The sequence below is a fragment of the Crocodylus siamensis genome, chromosome 1 (genome assembly GCF_052110815.1).
Source record: "Crocodylus siamensis isolate JL-2025a chromosome 1, ASM5211081v1, whole genome shotgun sequence".
NCBI classification, from domain to species: domain Eukaryota; kingdom Metazoa; phylum Chordata; order Crocodylia; family Crocodylidae; genus Crocodylus; species Crocodylus siamensis.
This window is the reverse complement of record NC_143395.1, coordinates 240,495,930-240,518,503: the sequence shown is the minus strand read 5'-3', so window position 1 is coordinate 240,518,503 and position 22,574 is coordinate 240,495,930. Positions and strand designations below refer to the sequence as shown.

Genomic DNA, 22,574 nt, shown 5'->3' with positions numbered 1-22,574 from the left:
GCTATATGGTACATACTAAAGTCTACTTTCACATGGAAGTCACATGAATGGATGACCATCGGCGGTCCCAGGAGTGGCATAGGAAAACAGGAGTAATGTAGGGTGGGGAAATGGTGAGTGGGATCTGGAGGGGGGCAGGGCTGCAGGGGGAGGTTGGTGGGTCAGTGTGGGGGGGTTGTTCATCCAAGAGTAGGAGGGTTAGGTGCTTAGAAATAGCCTGGTCAGGGTCCAGGGGGTAGGAAGAGCACAGCCCCTGGGCTGGGTGAGTGGCTGGGCTATCCCAGCCTCGGGGCTATGATCCTGTTAACCTGTTCCCTCTAACTTAGTTCATATACTCAGATGAACTAACAGATCAGGCCTGCCATTTTTGGCCCATTTCCCCCCCAGATGCCTGCACAAATGAGTGTTTAGATTGACCTAAACCTTGTTAGGTTGTTCTAAAGATAATGCTGTATGTACCCAAAGGTGCTGGCTAAGTGACAGAATATGTATCCATCTAAAGAGCCTTGAATAGCTTTGTTTGATCCTTCAACAACATTGGAAATTGCAGGTAGCATAGCACTCTTTCAGGGGAGGAAAATCTGACAATGGTTGCAGCAGAGCAGGGTGTGGTCTGCAGGAGACAGTATGGGAGAGAAATATGGGAGTAGCTCTGGGGATGTAGAACTGAAAGGCTGGAGGCAGAAGAGCTGAATTAACTTTGGGGTGTATGGGCTGGAGACGGTGGGGGTAATTAACCTTTTGGAAGTGGTAGGGAACCTGAGGCTGAGTGGTCTTTGCCCCAGTAAATGCCTTTACTCAAGGGGACCTGTCTGTTTGCTGCTTGGAACTTCAGGTTGCACTTGGCCAAGTACAAGATAAAGCCTCTCATGGGAGCTGAACTAGAAGCCACTGTTTGACTTAGGGCCACAGACCAACCACAGAGTGTCAATGACCAAAAGGCCAGAGTCTCAGACTGGAGAGGAGCCAAACCTCCCTTCCACTTTAGAAACCACCCTGGCCTGGGAGCACTTGCAGAGACTAGACAAGGGTTCAGTTGTCCTAAGTAAGCACCCTCTTGGGGAAACCCCATGATACTGAACCTAACTCTTCATGTCTATTTGATTTTTAGCATCATGGGGACTTCCAGCATGTCCCTGGCTGTTTTTTGGTGATATGGAAACATGTGGAGCAAGAACTGCATTGAAACCATCAACTAATTTTGTTTTCTAATTCAACAGATGATATTCGAAGCAAGATAAAAAAACCTATGAATCCATCCCATAAAAGGTGAGATTCAATATTTTCTCGCTCTACATTGAGACAAGACCTTTGAAGATCAAGTCTTTGGTCTGAATCAAAATGGCTTGAACACAAATGTTTAACATACTTGGTATACCCTAATACAGGGCTCTTGGGTGCTGGTGAAGTTAACCTTCTTCTTGGATTTAGATATGACATTCGACCCCTTTTGAAATCGTATGTATTTATGTTCTTATTTAAATAAATATTCAAATAAAAAGTTGAATTAGAAATCCCTGATAATAATAATAATTTTGTCCACCAATCTAACCTAAATCCAAGCTGAAGTATATATTCTTAACACCTATACTGTGGAGAAATTCCCCTCTATCTGTCCCTCTCTTGAGTCATTCCAGCTGAAACCCCGTCTCTCTCTCTCTCTCTCTCTCTCTCTCTCTCTCTCTCTCTCTCTCTCTCTCTCTCTCTCTCTCTCTCTCTCTCTCTCTCTCTCTCTCTCTCTCTCTTTCTCTAGCTTTCTGTTTGGTTCAGGCTGGTCAACCGCGTGACCTGGCCAAGTAGAGGGAAGCTCGCTCTTCCTCTGGCAGACATTTTAAAAGCCACAAGCAAAGTGCCTTCAGGCTGCAGCCTGGATTAATTCCTGTAAGTATTAATTTGGGAATTAGCTAGGAGTTAGGATTAATGTCTAGGCAGATGTGTGTTAAAAGGATTATTATGTCCAAGTCTGTATAAGACTCTGATTGCTTATGTTTGCTCAAAGTGTATCGTGACTTCCTTGTTCTACACCCACCCAGCCCCTGATCTGTAAATGTATTGGGTTACAGTGTGTCTTGCTGTATTGCTGTGGAGGGAGGAGAGGCAAGCCTTTTTGCTCCTAGCCTGGCCAGCAGAGCTTGCCTGTTTTTGTTTCCTCAGTCCTACCTGACGTTATCCTGGGATGCTTCAGGCTGAAAGAGGCACCAACAAATATTACCAGTGGGCAAAACACACCCAAGTGTTGCAGGATCTGTGTGTCCCAGGCTACACAGAGCCCTAACAGAGACCAGTGCCCGGGTGGTGGTAACGCTACCCCAGGCTTGTGGGTATTCTCCAGGAAGTGGGACAGTCAGCTGTAGGCACCCTGTGGAAGACTCCCAAAGTGAGGTTTTTGCATCTGGCACAGTGAGAAAGTTCGCTCTGTGTAGTAGCACCTCCTACTGTGTCACCAAATATACAAGGGGGCAAGGAGGTTCTACATAGTGCAATTCCAGTTACTGAAGAAGTCTAAGAAGTGATTTATATAGACATGCAATTACAAACAAGCTCATAGCACCTTGTTTTATTTCCTCTTTCAATTATCTATCTTTCTGCCCGTGACTATCTATACCTATACCTATCTATCCACACACCACAGTTATGTTAATTGGTTTTTGGTTTGTCCATTTGTTTGTTTTAGGGTCAGATTATCTCTGTTCACATAATTATACATATTATTAGTTATCAAGTGGTTTGAGACAGTTAGTCATACTTTGAGTAATAAGGCTTGACCCAGAGTTTTTGCACATTTTACATGTGCATTTGTCTATGCATGCCTGTATCTGAATGCATCATTGTTTCTCCACATATGTATTATAGTTTCATAGTTTCGTAGTTGTTAGTGTTGGAAAGGACCTCAATAGATGATCAATTCTGACCCCCTGCCCTTGGCAGAAAAGAGCACTGGGGGCAGATGCACTCGTCTTTGTTGAACTTCGTCCTATTCATTTCTGCCCACTTTTCTACCTGTCCAGGTCTGCCTGGATTTGATCCCTTCCCACTAGTGTGTTTACTGTACCCCATAGTTTCATGTCATTCACAAACTTAGACAGAATGCTTTCCACATCCTCATCCAAGTCACTGATGAAGACATTGAATAGCACAGATCCAAGGACCGAGCCTTCGGGGAAGCCACTACCCACATCTTTCTAGGTTGATACTGACCTGTATACCACGACTCTCTGGGTGCAACCCTTAAGCCAATTTGCCATCCACCTGACCATGTAATCATGTATGTCACAACCACTCAGTTTGTTTACAAGAATAGGATGAGATACCTTATCAAAGGTCTTCTTAAAATCCAAGTAGATGACATCTACCTCAACTCCTGCATCTAAGCATTTTGTGACCTAGTCATGAAAAGAAACAAGGTTAGTCAGGCAGACTACCTGCTATGACCCCATGCTGGTTGCCCTTCAGCATTATTTTTCCTGCTGGGCTCCCACAAATGTGATCCTTAATAAGGTTTTCAAAGGTTTTCCCAAGGATAGAGGTGAGGCTAACTGGCCTATAGTTACCCAGATCCTCCTTCCTCCCCTTCTTCAACACTGGACTCAGTCTTCTCCACTAAATAAGATTGATGTGCCCATCAAGTGGCATCAGAGGGAATGCTGAAAAAGATGTTACATCAAACACAGACAAAAACAAACAGATACATTTACCTACTGTATAAAGTGCAGATCATCCAGGCCTGCTGACTTAAACACATTCAGCCCTTCCAAGTGTCCCTTTACTAGGTCGGTACTGACCGTTGGTGGGCTGGAGTTCCTTCTGTGCCTATCTATAATGCAATTGGGAGATTCGTCTTGATCCATGTTCAGAAATACAGATGCCTTGTCCATCCTATCTGTCACCAATTGCCCTAGCCTGTCCTGTAGAGGTCCTATGTTACCCTGCGCCTTCTTTTTGTTCCCTGTATAACTGAAGAAGGACTTTCTGTTGTTTTTAATTTTTGTCACTGGCCTGAGTTCTGTTGCTGCTTTGGCCTTCCTAACTTACTCCTTGCAAGTGCGAGCCTAGGAGGTATACACCTCTTTGGTAGCTACCCCCTGCTTCCACATCCTGTTTGCCTCTTTCTTTGCTCCTAGGCTTTCCTGGATTGTCTCTGTTCAGACAACAGGGTTTCTTGGTCCCTTTGTCCCCTTTTGTGTGCAATGGGATTGTCTCCTGTGCCCAAAGGATTGCTCCCTTAAGAAATGACCACCCTTCTTGGACTCCCATCTCACCAATGCTCTTGATTCTCAATGCCTCACTAACTAATCTCCAGAGCATGTTGAAGTTAGCCTTTCTGAAGTCTAGCACTTCTACCCTGCTGGTTACTTTTCCCACCCTATGCCAGGTAGTGACTTCAATCAGTTGATGTTCACTATTCCCTAGGTTAATTTGTACTTGCAGATCCCCCACCAGGTCATCCCCTGGACCTAGCACCAAGTCCAGCAAGGGATTCCCCTAGTGGGAGCCATACCTCCTGTTGTGCCATGGCTGCTCAAGCCCCAGGCCCTGGGAGCAAAGACCACTGCTCCAGGCTCTTGCTCACCACCACTGTGCTCACCCTCATGGCCCACTGCAGGAACTGCCACTTGATTCAGGTCAGTTTTGGCTCTGGTGGTCCCCCCCACACAGCATGGCCACTTGGCCTTGCTCTCCACACTGTCTCATGCCCCCTGCCACCATGCTATTGCTGTCCAGACCCTGTGCTGCCACCCAGATCCCAGCAGGGATGCAAACAACACACTCCTGGTTGCAGCTACTGGGGCTATCCACACACTTCTGGGCCTCCAGCTTCTTTACTTCTGGGCCTGCCAGAACTGGTGGCTGCACATTGTCCAGACCACTTGGGGTGATGAGCAGTCGCTTGAGTCATTCTGGATGACTTGGGCCACTTTCCAGGACCTCCTTAAGAAACTCTGCCTGCATCTGACATGGAAGGATGCCACCATGTGCTGGACCTTCCCTGTGGGGCACCCAGCTGGCCATCACCCTGCTCAAGTTGGCCATGCCTGCCAGCCTCCACTATGTTGGCCACCTCTTTAGCATGGGCAAGACGACTGCTAGGAAGGGTGTACTGGAGGTGTGTGGACATGCTGGGCCACACCGTGCTCCAGGTGCACAACACCCAGGAGGTGGTGGTGGGGTTTTGTACCCTGGGCTTCCCCCAGTGCATCAGGGCCCTGGATGGGACCCACATCCCGATCATCCACCCTCCCCATGATGACTGACTTGCTACAGCTGACAGAGCTTCCACTCCATCATGCTCCAGGCCATCACTGACTACTACAGTGCCTTTACAAATATGAGTGCTGGCTGGGTGGGCAGTGTCCATGATGCCCACATCTTCCACAACTCTACCCTGCCAGTCCTGATGGAGGGTGGACACTTTGTGCTGGGGGTGCCAGACCTCTAGCTGGGTGCACAGGTTGTCCCACCCCTCCTCATTAGGAACCCCATCTACCCACTCCTCCCCTGGTTCATGTGGCTCCACACCACTCAGCTGGATCCGCATCAATACTTCAGCAGGTGTTAAATGTTACAACACTTCAACAGGTGTCTGGGCTGAAACCGTGCTCTCTTGGAGTATGCCTTCAGAGGCTGGAAGGGACACTGGTGCACCCTCACTACCAGCCTCGAGGTCGCTGTTTTCAACACCCCCCAAGTTATTATCACAGCCTATATGCCGCATAACATCTGCAAGGCCAGGGGAGAGCTGTTTCACAAGGATTAGGCAGAGGAGGTGCAGCAGGTGGACGATGCCTGACATCAGGAATGTCAGCTGTGGTGGCAGCGACAGTGGTTCACTGCTCACTGAGGCTTTGGGTGAGCTGCTTACCCACCACTGGGGGCCGGGGTACTGAGTTTAAAAGGCACTGTCCAACTGCTTCCTCCTGCACTCCCTGCTGTAGTCCACCTGGACAGCTACCCACAGACCCCCACCATGCACTCCCAGCACCATGGTCACTGTAGACAGTTCTCAGAAAAGTACTTTATTCCTCTCCAAAGACACCACCCCCTCTTGTCCTCCCTCCCCCACAATAGAGCCCATCCCCCCATTCTTTCCCCACACTAAACACCATCCCTCCATTCCCCCTTCCCACAGAGCTCCTTGCCCTCCCTTTCTATCCTTTTTACACCTGGTGGGGCAAATTTGCTCCATGTCAGCATCTACATGTGCATTACTGTGCAGTAACTAGTTGTGAGTAAATTTGCTACTTGTATTTACAGGCAGCAAATTTACTCATGGTTAGATCAAATTACTGTGCAATAAGTGTTTGCATGTGTAGATGGTGATGCTTACTGCACTGTAATTTGCTATAATTTTCAGTAAAGTGTCTCATGTAGACATGCCCCTTGTGTACTTTTGTCTACCAAGGCAAAATCGTTACCTTCAGTACTTATTCAACCTTCCTTCACCTTGGTATTCTGTTGATGTCTATTTACAGGACGATCCTGAAATGAGATGATCCATAGGTTGTGCCCTGTCTAATAGGCCTGTATGAATAGGCAGCTATCCGATTTGACCTCGAATCTGGCTGCTTCAGATGCCAGTGATTTGATCTGGAGCTCTGGATTAGTTTCCCACTTCGATTCAGCTGAAACGGCTCCGAAGATTTGGAGCCGCTTCAGAGATCTGGCCATAGGGTATAATGGGAAATCAATGAAATATCTATAACTTCGTTGTTTTTTGTCTGATTTGAATGAAACCTGCAGGGGTGGTAGCCTCTGCTAAGTGCATGAAGCCTGCCTCGTTTCAAGGTGATAGGTGCAGAGGTTTAGGGGGAACTGCACCCCAAATTCTTGAAAGCAAAACTTATGTCACATGTATGCGTTACACCACAGTGAGGTGAAAACTACAGAGATTGGCCCCCTGTAGAGGCCACAATGCCTGCCAAATTTCAAGAAGATAGGTGCAGGGGTTTCTGGGAAACTGTACCCTAAATTCGTGAAAGCAAAACTCACGTCATGTGTGTATGTTAAGCCACAGTGGGGTCAAAACTGCAGAGATGGTAGTGCACCCCAAATTCTTGAAAGCAAAACTCATGTCACATGTACGTGTTACACCACAATGGGGTGAAAACTGCAGGGGTGATATCCCCCACTGAGGCCACAAAGCCTGCCAAGTTTCATGGAGATAGGTGCAGGGGTTTGGGGGGAACTGCACCTCAAGCTGCTTACAGCCAAAACTTGTGACCCCCTGTGTGTGTTAAGGTGCAGTAGGCTGAAAACTACAGGGGTGGTGGCCCCTGCTGAGGCCACGAAGCCTGCCAGCTGCCAAGGAGATAAGTGCTGGGGGAGTTCTGGGGCCCTGCACCTCTGGCTGCTAACAGGCAAAACTCATGATGTGGGTGGATGCTTGTGTGACTGTGTCTGTCTTGGGGCATAGGGGGTTAAATATACTGCAGGCCTGGGTGCTGCGCCCTGCCAGGCCATGAAGCCTGCCAGCTCTGTGTGTATCTTGCTGGGGGAGTTTGGCTTCTGGAGCCCTGCATCTCTGGCTTCTAACAGGCAAAACTCATGATGTGGGTGGGTGACACTGTGTATATGTTAAGGTGTGCCCTTTCTGGCTCTGGGGCCTCTGCACAACACAGCAGTGTCCCCCAGTGTGGCTTCCTCCTCCCTTATAGCCTCAGGTCCAGTCCACCACTTTACATGACAACCGGTAAAATAACTAAGTTGGCTCAACACCAGTAGCAGCAGCAGCAGCATCAAAAGTACCCGAACAGAACTGTCACAGAGCCTTTCTTTTTATAAAGGAATTGACAGCAAGAAGTAAAGATGCTGAGCTGTGTCGGACATATGATGTTACTCATGGTGTGTGATGGCTTATCTTGTGTTTTTATTATGGAAAAAAAGGAGTACTTAAAAATATATCTCAGGAAGCTTTAGGGTTTAAAACCCCTTTGTCAGGCTGAGGAAGTACCTGCAGTCAGTTCTGGATGGAAGGGATAGTAAAAAAGCCAGAGGCTGGGCTGGCATGCAATGCAGGCAAGAAAGCCAGTCAGTGAAAATGGAAATGGAGGTTTCCGGGGGTGAGGGGCAGGCTGGGGTAGGGGGGAAAGGGGGATGTAGCAGTGCAGAGGTGAAAGTGCAGAAGTACCTGGGGTGTCAGATCACAGTGTGCCAGAATTCCACTGTGTATATTGAGTCCATGAGTTTCTGTACCTACTACCTAGGGGACTCATGAAGTGCAGTTCACAGGCCCAGCTCTGACAAGTGGTTTGTATTTTCAAACAAGCACCTAAGCTCATCACCAGAACAACACATTGCTTTCTCCTGTGCTCTAGTTCAGCCTGTGACAGACAGGCTGCATGCACTGCATGCAGTGTACGGGGCTGGAGAGAGCGCATGGTATGTGCGTTGTGCAGGCCCAGTTGGAGTCCCACAGGCAGCACTGCAAGCTGTATAATGGGGATCACAAGCTGTATCCAGCCCATGGCCATATATTTGACACCTCTGCTTTATTTGGAAGCTGCTGGAGACCAATTTTTTGCTCTTACAGTGGGTTGTAGATGACAATCTGTTCTAAGCTGTCTTTTCAGTCTCTAATTGCTATAGTACTATAATATAATAATATAAAAATTATATTAATAATTTAAACCAGTTAATATTTTCAATCTCTATAAATCTTTAAGTATGTAATGTATGAAGCAGCTTAGGAAACAGCTGAGGAATAATGAACCTGAAATATGATGTAGAAAATTATACCATTTTCAACAAAAAGCCATCTTCAAATAAGGAGAAATTGATTTTATAATGACGCCCTTTTCCTAGGACTTTGTAGCTACATTACTAAATGTTTGATGTAGATGTAATAATCCGTTCTGATGCTGCAGCAAAATGAAAATTGATCAGTGTATCCTTATTGATCAGTTACATGCTGATTGGTTTAACAAAGTAGGTTATGTTGTATCTTATACAGCCACTCAGACTAGCTTATTCAGATTCAAATAAATAGATATCTCTGATGAGATAAACATAAAACAAATATCATATGTAAGAGCTGATACCTTAAGAACACAATTATCAATTCAAGATTTTAATTTCAGCATATAATTAAATGTGCTATTCCTTTAGATGCTTGTTGCTTTTTAATTGAGCAGGGGCTGGGATTCTGTTGTTGGAAATTTTTCTTCAGTAAATGTATTGAAATATGTTTAAACATTTTATAGCCCCAGCAAGGACACACCTTATGAATCTTTTGCAATTGTAGTATTTGGCAGCAATTTAATGGAATAATATTATGCAGTGTTGCTTCATCCATGGTCACTCTCCTATCTGATTTTGATGTATTCCTCAAGTCTCATAAATATACACACATGCTCCATGAATCACATTCAAGAAAAGGTCATGATGCAGCAATTGTGCTCTCAGTGTTATCTGATGATCTGTTTGGCTGCCGTGCTTGAAGCAGTCTGATTCCCTCTCCCCACCCCTTCATAGCATGCCAACTTAGCAATAGGATTTTTAACTTGCAGTTCATCATGATGCTAACCAGAAACCCCTGGTAAGTTCATGAGCTCAAAATCTTGTTCATGCCCAATATCAAACCTATGGTGGGCAACATGCTGAAAATCTAGTTATATTATCAATTACATGTCTTTCCTACCCAGGTTCTGTGTATGCAATGACATCTGATTAATGACATTTTGCAGCTCTCTATCTCTCTATTTTGCTCTGTCTGTCACATATCTCATAGTACAGAAATGCATCAGGAGGAAGGGTCAAGGAACATCTGTACATCTCAAGTTGAGAGGTCAGAAAAGGTTCCCACAGTTCAGATATCTGTAGTTTAAAGCACTTTAATTACATTTTTATCCCATTATGTCAACATAAAGAGATTTCTGAAATTGATCACTGCTCTGTTTATGGCCTCCCTCACCCACTTACTCTCAATACATTTTTATATTGGTTTGCATAGTAGTTAAACATATGCATTTTCATTTCTGTAGAGCTTTGAGTTACTCTAATTATATGTTTTAAATCATACATTGGAAAAAAAATGGAAAGAAAAGTGTAAATCTTAAGTACGAGTCATTTGGGACCCAGTACAGCTCAGAGACAAGTTCCAAAAAAGGATGTCATACCTTTGTAACTCTCTGATTCATAAGCTCCAATCCAGACCAAGAGAGAAGCCATTTTAGGGACCCCAGTATTGACTCCTAGGAGTCAGGAGACCCTCAGTCTTCCCTCTTCAGCTGGGCTAATTCAGGCCAGCTGTTTCCTAAAGTCAGTGTCCTTCAACTAGTCCATTTTAAATTCACTCCTGGACCCATAAAGGACTTTGCTATGGAACTAGGATTGGCTTTTCCAGAAGTCCCTCCAGATCACTTCTGTTAGAATGTAAATAAATATTCCAACTTCTAACTAGAGATCTATTTAGAGGTAGAAATAAAAATCAATGTAAATTTTCCACTATTTACCAAACAGAACAAGCATAGCTATAGGAGAGGGATGTGGCAAGCCAGTAGGGGTGTTTCTGCTTTGAGCCACCACCTCACTGCCCCCAACCACCTTCCAGGCTCTGAGTGCCTCCCTGGGGGTGCCTTATGTCTGACTAGTACCCTTCCTGGAGCACACCTGCTAGCCTGGAATTACTGCTGCCACCATCCAGGAATGGGATTGATCCTGGCCCAGTGTCACCATGGAAAACTAGGCAGGCCTAATAGCCCTTGGGGGTACTTAACTTACTTCAAGAACTTGGGATGCTTCCCTCAGTCAGAAGCACAAGTAGTGGTCTCCCTTAGTCAGCCAAACCAAGGGGACCCCAAGGCATAATCTAGACCCACTCCCAATAAGTCTCCCATTCAAGGTACAAAGGAGAACTTTATTGGTTACAAAGAGTAGGGTTGAAATAGTGTACAGAGTTAAGTAGTATCAGAGAAATCCCAAAGATCAAACAGGATGGCTGGGGTAGCCTTTGATCATGCATCTGAGTTACTGCAAGCTATATATCTAGATATATCTCAGGTAGCTTACTTACAAGTATCATTCAGAGGCAGGTGGTGATTCCCTCTGGAGGCAGGCAATTCCTTGATCATGAGTTTTGAGAGAGAGAGCAAGTTTCAGATGGTCTAGCTCTTCTCTCTCTCTGAGTTTTCATCATGGCTACTGCCCCTCTTCCTGGGCAGTCCTTATCTTATATAGCCCTTATGACCTCATTTACCTGGTCCTGTGGAGGCCAGCACCAAACTTTTCTTGTGCATAATAAAGACTGGAATGTTGCCTGGTCCAGAACTTGGCCAGACCCCAGGAAGCTGCCTTCACAGAGGCTGTACTGCTTCCCCACAGTGGGACCTGGGTCCACAGTGGCCTGGTGGGTGAGATCCCCCTTCCCCATTCTCAGTGTTCCTGCACCCTTTCAGAACTGTCTTGGAATCTGTTTGGGGCCCTGCACCTAAACCAGTGACCCCCAGCGGCTGGGGGTCATGAGTTGGCTATGAAAGATGGGCGAGTTAGTGCCCACCTTGGCATTAGGTCTTGTACAACTGTCCCTCTCCCCTCCCTTAATGCAGCTCCACAGAGTGGGCTATACTGGGCACCTTCCTAGATACCTTCCTTGGTGAGTGTCTCTCGTGTGCTATATCTCCTGCTCTGGGCTCCTCTGCCCTCCAGCATCTCCCAATCAATGTGTGATGCAGAGCATTCCTCCACAGTCACCATCCAGGCCTCCCCTCCAGCACCATAGACTTTAGGGCATATTGACCCAGGGAGAAATCTGTGGGATGGAGCTCTCCATGATGGGGAGATGGGAGCCTGCCCCACCACTGTGGCCTGGGGGGGAACAATAGTCTTCCCATGGGTGGCACTGATGCAACTCAAGGGTGTTTTAGCTGGATCCTAAGTGGTCTTTGGGCTTGTACATAAATGCATTATCATAGAATCATAGGAAATTACAGTCTGGCCAGTGGGTATTGCAACGCTCAGCTCCATAGCAGTGCATGCAGCCTCCCTCAGAGAGTGGCTAGCCATTTGTAGACCTCATTCTTGGACATTCATAGTGCATTCTTGGCCCTGGGTGGCTCAGTCAAGTGCTGCAGCAGCATGGGTGCAAACAGTCACCAACCTGTATATTCTACCCCTCGAACTGAGACTCCCATTTCATCATCATGTCACCTGTGCCATCTACATACATCTCTGATGCTGTGCAGATGTTCAAGCGACCATTCTGGATCCAGCATTTCAGCCTCCATGACTGGGCCTTCTGTGCAAAAATGTGGAGCCTGAAGAAAAAGGAGACTTCCTTTCCCCCTGTGCAGGACTAGGAACTGTGCAGCACTGACCACAGCACAGAACACTCATGGAAAACCTGGATGGCTGGGTTCCATCTGCTTGCTGCGGGAGATGGGAGGGCTGGGAAACCCAACAGAGAGATGAGCCTTCTCTGGTTCGCTGGGATGAGAGAAAGGGAGGGAATGGGGGATGCGAGATTTGCTAGGGGAATTTCTTGCTGCACCTCTTCTACAGCAGTCCTTATAAATAGGTGTTCTACCAAATAGCACCCAGAGGTTCACCAGCCAAAACTCAGATTCACCTTTGGTTCCACCTCAGCTTTGGGACTCAAAAAAAACTTTCAGTGTATATCAGAGTCTGTTTGGGTTAGGGTTTGCATCAGATATATCTGGGTAAACACATGGGCCTCACTCAGGAAAGCAATGTGACCTTGAGGGATGGGGAAGTACCCATATTTATGGCCTTAATGTAAAACAGACTGACAAGACCCCAGCAACAGTAGGGGAGACTGAGCCTGGCATCTTACCTTCTTTCCAAACCAGTGGCACGGGGGCTAGGGGGTGGGAGGCATTGTTTCAGAGCCATGAGGAAAAGTGAGGATCATTAATAAATTGGTATCATCAGTCTTCCACATGGACAATTGTTGAGCCAGGAGCATGCTGAATATAAGAGTAGACAACCAGAGCCTTCCCCATGAGCAGACCCCAACTTACAAAGGAGTCACCTTAGACCTTTCCTTCACCTATAAACATCAAGTTCAGAAGGTCAGCAGTAAAGTATCTGTGCAGATAGCTGCCTTAAGATGTTTAGCCAGCATGGCATGATGTGCCAACTTCAAAATCCTCAGAACCACCACACAAACCCATAACAAGCTCCACAACTTACACATACATTTCCTGCATTTTCATGCATTAGACCAAGTGACATAAAAATAAAGACCCTAGCATCTCCCCTGCTGCCAGTTCTCTGAGCCTGTGGACAGCCTGGCAGGCTGGGTGCTGTGGCCTTCTGGGTTGCACTAAATTTAGATAAGGGCTGGGATGAATGGAAATTAAATGATTTTTCAGAGTAATTTAGTATGAAATCTATTTCTACAGTATTTTATATCAACATCAAATGAGTCCCTGCTCATTGGGAACAACCTTGACAGAGAAGTGTGGCTCAAGCTGAACAGACTGAGATCTGGATACAGACCCTTCAAAACAAGCTTCTGTGTAAACATGGTATCCAGGAAACAGCACAGAACTTAATTGAAAGCATATATATTTAAAGTATATAAAGTATACTTACAGATACTCAGACAAGGTAGATGGAATCTGCACATTGAGCAATAATACTAGACAGTGGCTGATAGCTGGCTGGTGGATGGGTATGTTTGAGGGGGTTGGAAACAGGGCCTTTGCACCTCAGAGTCAAGGGGGTTGGGCCGGTGCTCAGGCAGAACATACAAGCTCTGGCCTAGACTAGACCAGCCCCCCACTAAGGAGGGTGAGCAGGGTGTCACGATGCTTCATGGGATGCCAGCAGAATGTAGCCTACCATGATGGGATATGGTACAGATGGTCATTATGAGACTCTAACTTATAGCACTGAATTCTGATACCACATCCAACCAGGGTTATCTTAGAGCAGGATTAACCATTTTTACAATGATTTATATGCGGTGATTGTCTGTTCAGTTATAGCTGGAGAGCACTATTTGTGCGTTTACTACACAATAAGTGTAATTTCTGTACCTTTCCAAAGAGCTTGACATATTCACATGCTTCCAGAAGCAGCACCTTTATGAAAATAATGTTAAATATTAGTGCAAGTCATAATGAAATCACAATAATTTATTTACGTTGTTGGATGTTTGTAAGAAATACGTGGTAGAGATAGTCCAAGCAAAACCTATGAACCTTTGAATACCTGTAAACTCTGGGAGCTAAACAAATGCATGTCCAGACCTTAGACCCTCCCAATAAATACAGTTAAAATAAAACTCAAAATATACAAAGGTGATAATAAAAAATAATATTAATTTATCAGAAGCTTTTAGTATCTGTGTGGTCACAGTTGCTTTCAAAACAAAGAGATGCTATTGCGTTTCTTATCCATCTAAAGCTTCACCAAGCATTTTAGGTGTCAGATCATAGTCTTTTATAAGGAGCATTTTCCATGATAGATATGTTCTCTGTTGCTATGAGACTGAGACACAATGTATCCATCCTGGAAAGAGGTCTCTACTGATTTGCAGGGTTATTGTCTGGAATTTCATCAGTTGTTGCCTGGAAGCTGTTCCTATCACCTGAGTGTTTAATCATCAGATATCTGCTACAACATGGAGAGGGTTAGACTTCATAGCAATTGAGGGATTGTTGTTTTGTGTGCAATAAATAAATGAATAAAGTTATATTAGGGGCTGTAGCTGGAGGAGATGGTCATCATCATTTACCTCCACATACAAGGAGCTTTCTTGGTATCCACCTTCTAGCTTAACACAGCTCTACAAGTGACTCTACAAAATTCAGTTTGGCTAAGTAGAATAAGATTTTAATCAAGGAGTTAGAGAGGAGGTGTGGTTTATGTTTCTCTTTAAAATGATAAACTTTTAAAAATAGTGGTCAGGCATGAGAATAAGGTTTAGTGACATCAGGAGAAAGATGTTACAATCTTTTGCCATCTTAATGCAGGTCAGTTGCCCCAAAGTAAACAAGCTCAGCCTTTTCACTGTAGCTAGGATAAAGCATTTGTGTTATACATAACTGTGAGACTGGCTTAATGCAAGAACTGGACATTGTATAGCTTCTCTGTACTTCTCTCCTATCAGTACAAGACAATCAAAAATTAATCAAAGAAAGTAAGAGCTGGAAGGGACCTTAAAAGATCATTGAGTCAATCAGCTCACCACAAACAAATTTCATCATAATGAGGGCTATGCAAATAACTGATTTAAAAAAAAATGGTGACAGAACTGAAAAAAATCAGGCGAAAAATTCATTTCAGGTTGACTCAAAGTATTTGGGTTTTGGTTTTGTTCAAATTTTAATTCTTTTAAATTAGATTAGATAAATATGTCTTATATTCAATAAAATAAAAATGAGAATATTTCATTTAACACAATATTGCAAGTAAATATGTTGATATTTGTGAATTTTTTCTTCATTTTTCTTCTACTAAAGCTATTGACAAAATTTCACTCTCCTCATTCATATTCCATAATGTTTGACTTCAGAAAGTCATGTAAAATTTGAAAAACTCAGGGGGAAAATGATTGTTGAAAAGCTATATAAACTAACCAGCTTGTGCCAAATTATAAGAACTCAAGCCACACTGAACTCATCTTAGCTTGAAGATGTATGCTTATATGAGGACTTTTGCAAAAGAGGAGTGACAGGTGGTCAGTAAGACAGGAAATGTATATAAAAACTTCATTCTAGAAGCTGACTTAGAGATATCGGCTCTATGAGCACCTTCTCTAGCCCCTTATATTGAACAGAGTTTTATAAATGAGTCTCCAAGCAATGCAACCCCCTGAATATCCCATTCATCAGGCTGAACAGTTGAAATAGCTGATAAAGTTGGGCTCACAACCTGGCTCCTTTCATTTATTCTCAAAATGAATTGGTAAATTAATGTGTACCTAATAACACATCATTAAATCTACAAAGGGTATCATTTCATCTCACAAATGGTGCTTCATGATAAACAAGCCTGCTTCTTCCAAAATTATAATAGTGATCTGTGCAATAAGAGAACCATTTGCTCAACAGTCAGAAATAGAATTCTGCAGTTTTTTCAGTACAGCTCTTTCACATGCATTTCTTTTGTAAGCCTTGGCCCTGACGGTGAAAGCTGACTTTCATCAGAAACTCACCAGCTACAGGATTATTGTCAATAAACCTGAAGATGTAATTTGAGCAATAATGAAAGAACGTTTTATTGAAAACCTCCAGAGAGTCAATTTCACAAGATATAATTGGAAGGGGGCTAAGAGCCTTCTGCACCAATTTCTAAACTAAGCATCTCAACTATTAACATGTGTATGCTTCAAGTCTATTGGCGGGGGTGTGGAGAAGAGGGGGAGCACTAGGTAATATAATCAATAACAATAAGAGATTAGAATACATCCAGGAGTTGCTACAGGAAAGAAATGCGAGTGGAGAAGAAATCTAAAATTGTTTTATGCAATGGGATTTAAAGTTTTGTAGTTAGACCCAGGAATTTAAATCTAGCCTTTTTTTACTGCCTATGTCTTTGCAAAATTAGGACTTATATTTAGTCAGAGTAGCTCTATTGACCACAGCAGTTTTAAATGACTAGGGACCTAGCCTTTCACTGTTATTAAAAAAGGGACTAATAGTGAAGTCATTTATTGAGTGGACTGGAGACCAGTCCCAGCCAAACTTCTAGTGTTGCTTTTACAAGACTAATGCTTTTTTTTTTGTTTTTCAAATTCAAATCAAACCCACTAAACAACTTTCAGCTTTACCAGCCTCTAAAATCATTGCTAGTACAGACCCTAAACTCTTGCAGAATATAACCGCCAGCATATTAAATAAAGTCTTTTTCCAGGAAACATGACACTAGTGCTCCTGGATTAGCTCTGCCTTCCTGTTTGTTTTCTGGCAGAGTTGAAGTTTTCAATTAATGGCTAACACCCTAAATGAAAGACCTACCTACTCTGAAGTTGGCCTGTCTCCTGGGTAACATTGCTAATATTTTGGTCATAGAATCTTGAGCTCGAGCACATAAGTTTGAATGAAAATATTTCCTCTTTTTTCTTTGGCTTTGGAACCTATACTCCTCTTTAATTCAAAATAGCCCAAGTCAGCTGAATGTTGGAAGTCCCATTTATTTATGTAAACTACTTGGATATGGTTTGTGACCCAGAAACCTTTGGTCCTGGTTATTAACTCCAACACTTAGCACAAGGCCAAATGTATTCTGCTACAGATTTAACCTTGACTGTAACCAGCTGCAACTCAGCAAAGAGATGTGACAAGAGGGTCATGGTCTCAAATTGCAGCAAGGGAAGTTTAGGTTAGATATTGGGAAGAATTTTCTTACTAGGAGAGTAGTAAAAACTGGAACAGGTTACCCAGAGAGGCGATGGAATTTCCATCCTTGGAGGTGTTTAAGTCCCAGCTAGACAAAGATTTGGCTGGGATGATCTTGTTGGGGAAGGTCCTGCTTGGAGTAGAGGGTTGGACTAGATAACGTCCTGAGGTCCCTTCCAACCCTAATTTTCTATGATTCTATTATTCACTTTGACTGTGACCCATTTTTGGTGAAGAAGACAAAGAAGAAGAAAGTATGAAAATACTCTGTCTGGTTGACCAAAGTCAAAACAAGAAGTTGGCCAACCAGAATAACGAATTTGGCTTGGGAAAAGAGAAACAGTGGATGCATCTACATGGGACTCTATGTCACCATAGCAATATTCCATGGCAATGTAGCATCAACAGGCATAGCCTATTATGTTGTTTCTACGTTGTTGCAGCAATGGGCTCCCTCACTATATGGTATCACTGCAGTGACATAGCTGTTAAAAATAACTGTGCGGTGCTCAGTTAATACTTCCTAGATGAAGTATTAACTACCATCATTACTACTTCCTAGAGGAAGTACTAAATGACAGTGCAGTAACAACTGCACCATGGGGGCATATATAGACATGCCTAGTCAGTAGCAAAACTATCTCCCACCTAAGAATGAAAACAAATGGAAAATTCCAGTCACAAATAATCATATGCTAATAGCTTGAAAAATTCAGTTATGAATAATCATATATGATAAGTAGAAATATGCTTATTAATGTGCATTTTAAGGATGGGTTTACACTAATTATATGATAATAGCTCAGTAATGATAAGGTATATCAGGGGAAAAATGGAACCTCTGTCTGGGAACACACCTGGAGAAAGCCTGAAGAGATCCTGTCATTGATCCAAGATCCTGGATCAACATCGGACTTGGGAGCCAGGAGTCCCCAGACAAGACATCACAGCCTGATCAACCTGTGAAGTCACATTTGCGATATCTTGCGGTAGTGAGCATTAACTTTGACTAGCTATCGTATTAAATTGTAACTGCTGAGAATGATTTATTTTTAGTTTACAGTTGTATTTGCTAAGGGCTCAATAAATTAGTCATTGGTTAAGGAGTAACCATATCCTAATTTTGGAATTAATACCTTGGTAGAAGGCCCAAAATAGCATTACTGGATGTAAGAGGTATGAGGGACAGGACTTGAGGGTGAGGTACCATGTAGATTTGATTTTATTTGTGTTTGGTTATTTTCTATTTGATTATTTTGATTTGCTTCTGGTGATAGGAAGAAATATTCCTTTGTATATCTTGACATTGTGACAAAGATGCCTAGAACCTGGGCAGAATTTTTGGTTATATTTATTTTATAGAAAATATATAAAATAGTATTCTCTATGGTTAACTTTTCTGCTTATAGAACTACCCACAGTAGACACCATTCTATAACTTTGATCACCTTTGATAATAAATGAACATTGATTTGGAAACTATATCAGCCATTTGTCACTAACTTTCTCAAAGATGAGAAGAGTGATGCATTAATGGCCTCTTAGATCCGTAGGTAATTTTTTACAGCCCAATCCCTCATTTGAGGTTAAACAGTAAAATCATTTAGCCAGTTTAAACCAGCTGAAGAACTGGTCTTTCTGGCTTCTAGCTTGTTCAGCATTTGCTCCAAGTTTACCTATTTGTGCTTGAAAAGGAAAATTTAAATAATACAAAAAGACATTTTCATAATTTTCCTCAAAATTTTACCCATTAAGATTTCCTCTCATGGAGTATTTTACTTCTGGTTCTAGGCATAGACTTGACATTAGTAATAGTACAAATAAGTTGGATTTATAATTTCAAAATGGATAACTTCTTGTTTTTTTTTAATTGTGTCTGTAGCCAAAATAATAATACTAAAAGAATAAATGTCACTGCTACTATTCCTAATAATGCAGAATGTCTCCAAAAAGAAAGTAGTGTTCATTACTACCAGTTCTTGTATACAGTTTTCTTGGCTGAAAATCCATAGCTTTATTTCTTTTTAATACTTTTCTATGCTATCAGCAATGAATTTCTCTATAAAACTGACTTTCCTATTCCCTAATATGTCTACCTATGGAAGAAGGCATATGGTAGGAAATGGATAGAGACAAAGATGACATTATTAATTTACAATACAACAACCCAATTACTACAACTTGTAATATTTCTGAAATTCCATACAGGCACAGAGGAATAGCTTATAGCAATAGTTAATCACTCTAATAGATGGGAGGCCTCTATGTCACTGAACACTGTTGCAGAAAGTTGTAAACTATTCCCATCCTAATAACCTGATTTTGAAAAGCTATCTTAATATCATAACTTGATGTCAATTTGTGGGCACATCTGCATGTGCACATTAATGCACATTAGCCTATTTTGATGTGCATTAAAACATCACTAAAAAATGTGGGCATGTATACACATGCATTGAGGCTGCTCCATCACACTGTAATTATGGGGCATCATTAATCAAGTCTGCTGGAGTGTGGTAATTACCATGCTCCAGCCTACTCCAGCCTCATATGCATTAGTGTCCCAACACTAAAAAATGGCAGCAGGGGTGCTTTAACTAAAGCTCTTTTGATGAATTTTAGTTAAAGGGCCCCCACTGCCGTTTTCAGTGCAGGGATGCTGATACATGTGACACTCTGGGTGCTTTAATTAGAGAAGTTCTCAGAAGTTCTAATTAAAGCACCCCCTTGCCTCCCAGAGCACATGTATAAATTGTCCGTGCTATTTAGTTAATGCACATTAAAATAGGCTAATTTACATTAAGTATCCGTAAAAAACTGTGGATGCCTGCACACAAGCATGGAGGCTGCTCTGATGTACTGTAATTACAGCATGTCGGAACAGACTCGATTAATTGAGTCTGCTACAGTGTGGTAATTACCACACTCCAGCAGCCTCCTGTGTCTCATGTCTCAGTGTCCCCACACTTCAAAATGGCAGTGGGGGTGCTTGAACTAAAACTTATCACCATTTTAGTTCAGTGGTTGTCAGAATTGCTCTAATTAAAGCACCATCCCCCCACCCCAAAAACACATGTAAAAGTGCCCTGCGCCATTTAGTTAATGCACATTAGGACAAACTAATGTGCATTTTCCTAGTACATCACAATGGAATTACTAGATTTAATGTGCATTAACTAAAGCGTGTTAATGTACATACAGATGCACTCTGTATGATGTTTGTGAATCAGCATCATTCTTTTTTATTGCTAGATCATGACTTTTGTAGAATTATTTAATTGTAGCATATAACATTAAGCATGTATTTTTCTGTTGTTTCTCGAATACAGTATCTTGGTCCATGACATGGCTGCTTTGTTCGGTAGGGGCGTACTATAGCAGTGCAGGCTTGAAGATGCACACAGGACATGAATGCAAGTTAATCTTTATCCTGTATATTATATCTTGCTATGCCATTGTTTTTCTGTAACTAGCATTAGAACTTATGTATACATTTGGCATCATAGTTGTGCATGCCATTTTGCATGAACAGAAATATGATTCCTGGTTAGAGAGATACGTCATTAATTTAGTAGGTTAATAGGGTTTAAAGTCAGAAAGGATCACTAGATGTTATGATAGTCTGACTTCTTGTATGTCATGGACCATTACATTTCACCCAGCTACTCCCATATTAAGCCTATTAGCTTGTGTTTGTCTAGGGAAAAAATAGTGTGGGTTGCTAAAGCATGTTCCCAAAAGACAACTAGAATTGATTTGAAAACACTGAGACAGAATCTACTACTTCCCTTGATAGTTTGTTTACCTTGGGGTAGTTTCTTTACTCATTCTCACTGATCTAATTTGAATTTGTCTGCCTTCAGCTTCCAGCTATGAGTTCTTGTTACACCTTTTTTATTAAGTTAAAATGTCCTTCCAAACCTATTATCTTCTTCCATAGAAAAGTATTACACACTGTAATCAAGGTAGTCTTAATCTTATTTTAGATCAATCAAATAAACTTATCTCCGTAATTCCCTAACACAGGGGTGTTGAAATTAACTGGGAGCCCTAAGCTGCATCCAGAGCATGGGTTCTTTGCAGGCCAGATGCAACCCAGGGCATGAAGGTTGCTGTAATGGGCACTACTGTGGCTGTGGTGGCCTGGGGTCCCACAGTGGCAGCGGTGGCACAGGGTCCAGTGGGGATGGTACTTGATTATGAATCTTCTCTGTGAATACCTAAAAACCCTGCTATTTAGGAAGAATTGGGAAGAATAAATGGTTCGAGTACATGCCTGAGCAGCTGAGCATCGGTGAGTGGCTTTTGGTTTTCATGGCCTCTTAAACCTGAAACCAGTCTACCTACTCTGCTTATCTCTGCGCTCTAATGATTTATTCAACTGCTTTGGGAGTGTTTTCAATGAGTACTCTTGCATGGAGACCTAGTTAGTGTCTCACCTCCAGAAAGCTAGCACTGGTCTAAAAGTAAGTGTGCAATTAGTATGGTATCAAGCTGTCCACTAGATGAAAGATACAAAAGCTGTAACATTTACCACATTGTTATACAAGAGTGAGATGTGGATGTTCTGGGGAAAGCATATATGTCAACTGGAGAAGTTCTACCAGAAGTGACCTCATACCAAAATCCAGATGAGGTGGTATACCACGTTGGGAAAGTCCTGCAGTGCACTGACTGCAGATCCATCAGACATTAATAGTGAAAGGCCATGTACAACTAGAAAGATACATAACAGATGGACAATGGATGAATGCTTAGCAGCTACTGTACAGTTATTGTAGTATAGGAAGAGAAGGGGTAGTCATCAAAGAAAATGCTTCAAGGGAATGCTAAAGGCAGACTTCATGTAGTGCAATCTACTGGCTAAATTCTTTGAGCTGTTAGCTGTGATTAGGTAGCAAGAAATTGTTAAGGTGAGGGAATGCGTAAGACTTTTTGAACAGCAATGGTATGTATGCCTTTGGGCAGGATAAGTACATAAAATAAAGGAAGAAAAACAGCAGCAAGATTGAGAGAGGCTCTGTAGTTTTTGTAACAAAGAATAACATGGAGGAAAGGCCTGTGGGAAGACTTAGGATTTTAAAAAGAGGGATGTAGATGCTAAGGTGCATCACATATGAAGCAACACCTATTTTTCTCCAGCTAAAAATAAACTAGAAGTCTTGCAAATATGCTATAGACCTAGGACTATATTGTACAGTTTAAGATTGAAGCAAAAACAAATGTAACTTCATTGGAATGAGTTAAAAGCTATCTTCAGGGCCTTGAAATAGG

General features: G+C 42.7%; 1 long non-coding RNA gene across 1 annotated transcript in view; it reads left to right on the top strand.

The window, feature by feature from the left end:
- The first annotated feature begins 1,206 nt into the window (after window positions 1-1,206).
- LOC149874312 (uncharacterized) overlaps window positions 1,207-22,574 on the top strand; it is a 144,465-nt gene continuing 123,097 nt past the window's right edge. Inside the window, exon 1 of the long non-coding RNA XR_016440048.1 lies at window positions 1,207-1,269. This is a non-coding gene — a long non-coding RNA (uncharacterized LOC149874312). The remainder of the gene's footprint in view (window positions 1,270-22,574) is intronic.